This window comes from Branchiostoma floridae, chromosome 15 (genome assembly GCF_000003815.2).
Source record: "Branchiostoma floridae strain S238N-H82 chromosome 15, Bfl_VNyyK, whole genome shotgun sequence".
NCBI lineage: Eukaryota > Metazoa > Chordata > Leptocardii > Amphioxiformes > Branchiostomatidae > Branchiostoma > Branchiostoma floridae.
The window spans coordinates 9,121,254-9,127,921 of record NC_049993.1 but is presented as its reverse complement, the minus strand read 5'-3'; the positions used below and the strand labels follow the sequence as shown (position 1 = coordinate 9,127,921).

Sequence of the window (6,668 nt, the reverse complement as noted above, 5' to 3'; positions counted from 1 at the left end):
TCTGTTGTATGTTTCCTTTTAGTGAGACTAATGGGTGAAATGGATTTTATGCCTTACATGAGTTCCAAGACTAACAAACAAGACCTGGCGACTGAAAGTGACAGGTCATTCACCCAGTAGTACCCAGTAGTACATGCCTTTTCAACAGCTGGGAGTCACAACTTTGAGTTTACCCCATAGATCTATACATACAGCATTTTGGCTCTTCCAAGGACGTTATGAACTTGAATAGTACAGTACTTGGCATTGGGATTTACATTTTTTGTAACATCCAGCTGTGGCTCTTTATTTTGTTCACCAAATCCTGCTGTTTTCTATATTATGTCCTTGTTTAATATTTCTGCTTCTTCTTTTTATATATTAATGTCCTTGTAGGTTAGACATCCAGGTATAGGATACAAATGTCCTTGTTTAAATTTTCTTGCTATTTCACACCTCCTTTTAGTTAATGTTCTATTGTAAATTTTCTATCAGTTAATCACCGCAACACACTTTGTTATGAACTGTTTGGCACTGTATATAATTATAGTTAATTATCATAAAACTTCTTTAAGATTCTTACCTGTGTAAGACATGAAACACCAGTAATTTCCTAGAGTAGAAGAGTAAGGCAAATTTGCATGTGTATGGGAAGCCAAACAAAACACATTGTGTTGCTTCACAGGGATCACCCATGCACCCATAGGGTTATGGAACCTTCTAATTAAGTGGAAAAACTGGTCTGTCATACATGTACATGCACAGGTATGTGTAAGGGCCAGAGGCCACATTTCTGATTCATCTTAACCCAAACAAACCTGACTAATAGCTAGACTTTACATTGTAAACAAATGTTGACAGGTGAATTTCCTGCCTTAAAATCTTAAAATCAGCGTGCCTTAAGGTAACTGTTTTTGTATTTAAGGTCAGGCCATAACAGTTAAGCTACAACATGTTTTAAAGTTTATCTCTGATCCTAAGTCTTCTCAAAGTCTTTTCAAACTTCCTAATTGCGAACGCATTGGCTGTACAGGAAATGACAGGAGATAGCCACAGGAAGCAAAGCAAGCTACCTCCTAAACATCTGACAGGGGAAAGCCCTTACTCAGAAGTGTGCCCTTGTCTCACATGTAGGCTGTTGGTTCCTCCAGGAATGCTGAAGGTCTTCAAAGGGCCTGGCAGGAAGCTCTTTGTTTTTATTTCTTAGAATTAACAGACCATCAGAGGGCAGGTACTTTCATATGTGGAGAGGGGTTTCATTTTATCATTGCAATGAATTGAATGATACATAATATTATGTATCATACTTGATTAATAAGTTTTGATTATCTTTTCATTATCTACATAATTCTTGCCTTCCAATGTATCATTAAGGACTTAACAAGAACAAAAGCATGAGAATTTCCCTCTCCTGAATGCATTCAACTTGGTGAAGTGGAATAGTCTGCAGACAGTATTATGCATACCTGACAAATTTAAATAGAAGATTCCATTGTGGTAGGGGATAACATTTTCTACAGTTGCAGATGTTTTTCCTCAACTGTTTCAATGCAAGAGGAATGCTGTTTTCTTCATACATGTGTTATAGGTTCACAGTACATGTGCTATGAGTAACTGTGATGGGGGGTGTTGTGGATGAGCAGCCAGTCTAGGATATTGTGTAATATAGGTCACCCACCTGTACATTTATGGATCGGTCCGGGTTGTCCTTTGACCTGTTATTAGCTATTGACGTCAGGAGGGGGGATTAGTGACGTCTGCCTTCCTGCTCAGAGTGCTACAATGTGGCAAAGATGTTTACACTGTACAATTATGACTGTAATCCTCAAAAGGTCTCAGAACTGGGGAGCTAGCACTCGACTTCCCTGATTTCTCTCTTCCATGGTCGTTTTTCCCGAGGACGGAGTGGAAGAATCACTCGTAAGACAAGTACGCATGGAATGTACAGAAGAAGAACCTGCTTGGGTGGATATGGATATAATTCCAGGGGCTACCAAAAAGCTGCGGTAAATATCATGGGTTCATTCTCAGTATACCTTGGTCAATAGGTCACCATTTCCAGGTGTTACTGTTAGGTGGTAAATGGCTCTTGAACGGTACAGGCTGTCACTGATTATTTTCAAAATGTTTGCTCTAATGCTGAATTGTGTGTAATGATACTTTGGTTGTGTGTGTAGTATTGTTACATTGGTCTTTGAGTAGTAGGAAATGTTCAAATACAATGTCCCATAGGTGTTTGTAATTGGTAACAGTCACAGTGGGAGACCTCTGTCAGTTTTTCTGATAGTCTGTCACAAGATATCGTCATGTTTTTTTAAAGAGATCCAGCCTTAAGACAACTGATATCTATCTAAGGAAGGGCCTGTGGTTGTGATCATGGCTGATTTAACCCTGTTTCAGACAGGAAACACACGACTGTGTCCTCACACGTCCATTCCTACAATTAGATAAAACTGCAGGAGCCTCCCTATTATGGTTAACCTCTACCTTGGGGCATAGAATCACGGATCAAAAAGTGTCGGTAGGAAAGGAGTTATTAGCCGCAAAATTCGTAAACCAAGGCGCTGCCTGGTTCAAAGGAGGCCAAGGTCAGTCAAAGGGCAGATGACAACATAACAGCATCATTCAAAACAGATATCTAATGAAGTAGTTGATACAGAAGCAAAGGACTATGATCTACAATTAAATGTTATGTGCCCTTTGACCAAGGAGGTTTGATCTATCGTCATTCATGAGCATCTCGGCAGTGCAAAATGCTCACTTAATTTTCTGTCCTATTCAATACAGGGCTTTCTCGTATAAGACTTTGGATTATGATCATAATGATTCATGTCCAGAAATTGAGTACTCCATCTTGTCTCCTACATTGATATATTGAGTGACAGTGTTGTTTTGAGCAAGTCTGGTTATTGTCAGTGTCAGTTCAGTCTTGGTATAATATGACCATCGTCATTTGTGTGCATCTTGGCAGTGCAAAATGCTCACTTGATATATTAGGGTTTTTCCATTCTACAATTAGAGGATTATGATGTTTTTCAGGGATTGAGTACTGGACCAATGCGGCTACAGTGATATACTGACTGTGCTTTCTGTTGTTTTGAGCAAGTGTGGTTATTGTCAGCGTCAGTTCAGTCTTGGTAGACCATTGTTATGCCTTTAGAAGTGTGTCTAGCTGTGGTAGACATTATAATGTGAATATTATAAACAATGAATAATATGAATATGGAAATAAACATTGACAAGAGGATCCAAATATAAAAAATTCCCCCTCTCTCCAATATAGATACATAGCAATAGCACAGCCTATGTATCTCTCTTAAAAAGGACATTTTAAGATTAGTTGTAGATATTTAAACTACAATTAGTCAGGAGAGTTAATAACCTTATCATTTGACAACCAGTCATTCTATTATTCATAAGCTAATGACGACATCATTTCTCATCTTTTTCCCCAAGAGAGTTATCTATTTTGTGATTATGGCAAAATCTTCTGAGTTCAATAGGTGAAGTAAATGTTTTTGTCCTTCCCCTGACCTCATTCATGATTCTTAGACTTAAAGTTAATAGCCCATTCTTAATACAGGGCTCGAAATACTTTTTTTCTGCACAGGTACAGGTAACATTGGAAGTAAGCTGCACTAGACAAATTTTACCTGCACCACTCAGAATTTAGGATTATTGGTCATACTAAAATTTGTCCATGCAGAAACCATTGCCATTATTTCTTTTTATAATTTGAGCCCTGTAATAGTAATGGTGCTTCAAATATATACATATTAATCTTCCATTGGTAATAAGAATACTTGATGTATGCTCTCATGATTATGTCATCCGTTACAGCATGTATTGATTATATTATAGTCATTATTATAGGGGATACATCTTATGATATTCAGGACTTTGATGGTCTCTCGTTGCTTAAAAATATGGACTATATTATTATATTCTTTTGTTTTGCTAACATATAATTGCTTTTATCTTTCCTCTCTATCACAGCCAAATGCTGTTTATGATTATGTCAGGATGATTACATAAGTCACCCTCGTATTCATTTGGCATAAGGAGGATAGATTACAGCAACCAGAAGAGCTGTGTTTACCGTTGTTATATACAAAGCTTAAGCTGTGCATTTACAAGCAGCTTATAGGGCTCTTAACCTTGACATTGTTTGCCTGTTGCTGAAGGTTATAAATTGTGAGCGTGTTTCTCTGTTGGTCTGTCTGTATGTCAACAGCATAACTTCAGAAGCCTTAGATGGGTCCTATTGATATTTGATAGGGGTAAAAAAACGAAGGTCAAGTTCAAAAATGGGCCCCTTAGCGGCTTTCTGTGGTACTGCATTAGTATTTCCATTTTTGTTATCTTGTCTTCTGGACATGCCATGGCTGTGATTTTTGAGTGGCAGGGAGCTTTGGGGTCAGAGAGTACAAATGTAAGTGCTGTAGGTTTGGGCCCCCTAGCGGCTTATTTGGAGCTTCAGGTGTCAATTTTGTTTGTGTGTCCATGTATGAGTGTTCACGTGTATGCATTTGAATGTGGGTGGGTGTCTGAGCAATGCACATTATTTGTTTGTTTGTTATGTGTAATCTCTGCATGTGTGTGCGTGTGCATGTTTGTGTGCTTGTGTTATAATGTGCATGTGTGTGTATGATCATGAGTAAGTATAAGACTGGTCTGTGCATATGTGTGTGCGTATGTTGTACATGACTTATACATATTTATATAATATCATGTATATACACTGAATGTGTGAGGCTATATTCTATATGAGTTGTGTGTGTTGCATTACTCCGTCCTCGTTTTGACTTTACACAATGCAATAAGATACATGAAACTAAAAGAATTTTGTATTTCTAACTGGTATACTTGTTTTCTGGTAGACATGTAGATTCAATATAACAGGGCTGTGTCCTTGACACCTGTTTGGTACAGTTCCTATACCTATACCTTTAAGCAGTTAAAGTAAATACTGTCTAGCTACATATAGTGGACCACTTTTTAAAAGTATAACGCAATTAAGTAAATCCTGATTCAATGCTAAATATAATCTTGCAGTTGAAAATTTATGTTAATCCACATACAAATATGACAATTTATCACCAAAAAACTACAGTTGGCAACATGTATACGTTAATGATAATTGACCAAACTTGCTTGCACATGTAGGTACAGTTTTTCCATCACATCTATAATAATCAATATGCCACAGTATTATCAAGGATGTTATATTGAATATTGATTAACATTCTTGCTAATGTCAACACACCTTAGTGAATAATAAAAACAGACATCAAACAGATGAAAGATATAACTTGTGTGTGCACTGTGACGCCATCCGGACCTGGGCATAAACCAATACCTAAGATTTGTTTAGGTACTAACACACATCTCTAGAACAAGTAGAGTGTGCAAAATATATCATGTCTTTCATCTGTTTGATGTTTGTTTTTATTGTTGGCTATAAAGGTGTGTGATGTCCTTGATATTACTGTGGCATAATAATTATTATAAAGGTCACAGAAAACACCGCCCCCACTGTTTGAAAGGTAAAGGACGTCCATCATGATATACTATAGAAGCTTTATTGGCAAAGCAAAAAGTACTATGACTTTAGTGTGGTCAACTGAGAACAACAAAAATATAATGATAAGCATAAAATAAATCTTAAGTTTTAAAATTCTACTTAGAATATTTATGCAACAAATTGGTATTGAGACTGTCATAACATTGGATATTTCTTATGTTAGAGTCTCAAGTTATAAGATTATTGAATTTCCAATCAATCATTTCCTAAACCTGAAAACAAGGTACAAATGTACATATTAAATGATAATAAAGGTAGATGTTCGAGGAAGACAACATGTTTTCCAATGGCAAAGGAGACATCTTTTTTTTAGAAAAATGGTTGAACTGGCAAAATAAAGTCTTGATTCGTGAGAGTGTCAGTGATATTTTGGTTTGAACTCATGTCCACATCTATTCTCTGTAGACAATGGTCTTCACTGTCATCATTAGATAGAAAAAGATATTTCTATGGCAACATGTTTCCATGGTGATTGGTCAAGGGCCCTTTAGCTACGTCAACAATGGGATGATGGCTCTGATGGACAGTATTTATGATTTCAAATCTGAATCGGAGCTGATTACTGTTTATTGTGGGAAATACGTATATTTATCATACTTAATAACAGTGAAAAAACAATGGTCTGTACATTAGATTTTAGACTTTGATGTACAGTAGTTGTAACATACTACATAGTTGTTTGGAGTAATTTTTTTTGTGTGAATTGTTTCCATGCAGGCTGTGACCTTAGTTACCCTTTATCCATTTGCCTTTTGATAACAGATTGTATAGTCACGCAATAATTTAAATTTTTGTCCCCAACTATAGCTTGTTGTCTTTTTAATTGGAAATAAGTATGTGTTTCCACTGTAAGTTGTAATTGATATCTATCAGTTTTGTCAAGGTTATATGAGCTCATATAACCGCATAGATTTTGTGATTTGTCTTAATATGTTAAAGAAATTAAGGCCATTTCTTGAAAGAAGCACAATGCATCCATCTTGAAAGAAATAAAGATTTCCACTAAATTCCCTTCATCATTATTCTGAAAAGAGGAAATCGAAGAAATTAATCTAAAATAGGAAATAAGAGTTATATTGTACCCTCAGAAGCTCAAGGAACACAA

General features: G+C 36.3%; 1 protein-coding gene and 1 long non-coding RNA gene across 2 annotated transcripts in view; one reads left to right on the top strand and one right to left on the bottom strand.

Moving 5' to 3' along the window:
• LOC118431456 overlaps positions 1 to 1,327 on the bottom strand; it is a 13,012-nt gene extending 11,685 nt beyond the window's left edge. The window contains exon 1 of the long non-coding RNA XR_004832986.1: positions 1,085 to 1,327. This is a non-coding gene — a long non-coding RNA (uncharacterized LOC118431456). The remainder of the gene's footprint in view (positions 1 to 1,084) is intronic.
• Positions 1 to 6,668, top strand: part of LOC118431375 (cAMP-specific 3',5'-cyclic phosphodiesterase 4C-like) — a gene marked incomplete in the record, with an annotated part of 222,145 nt that overhangs the window by 180,797 nt on the left and 34,680 nt on the right.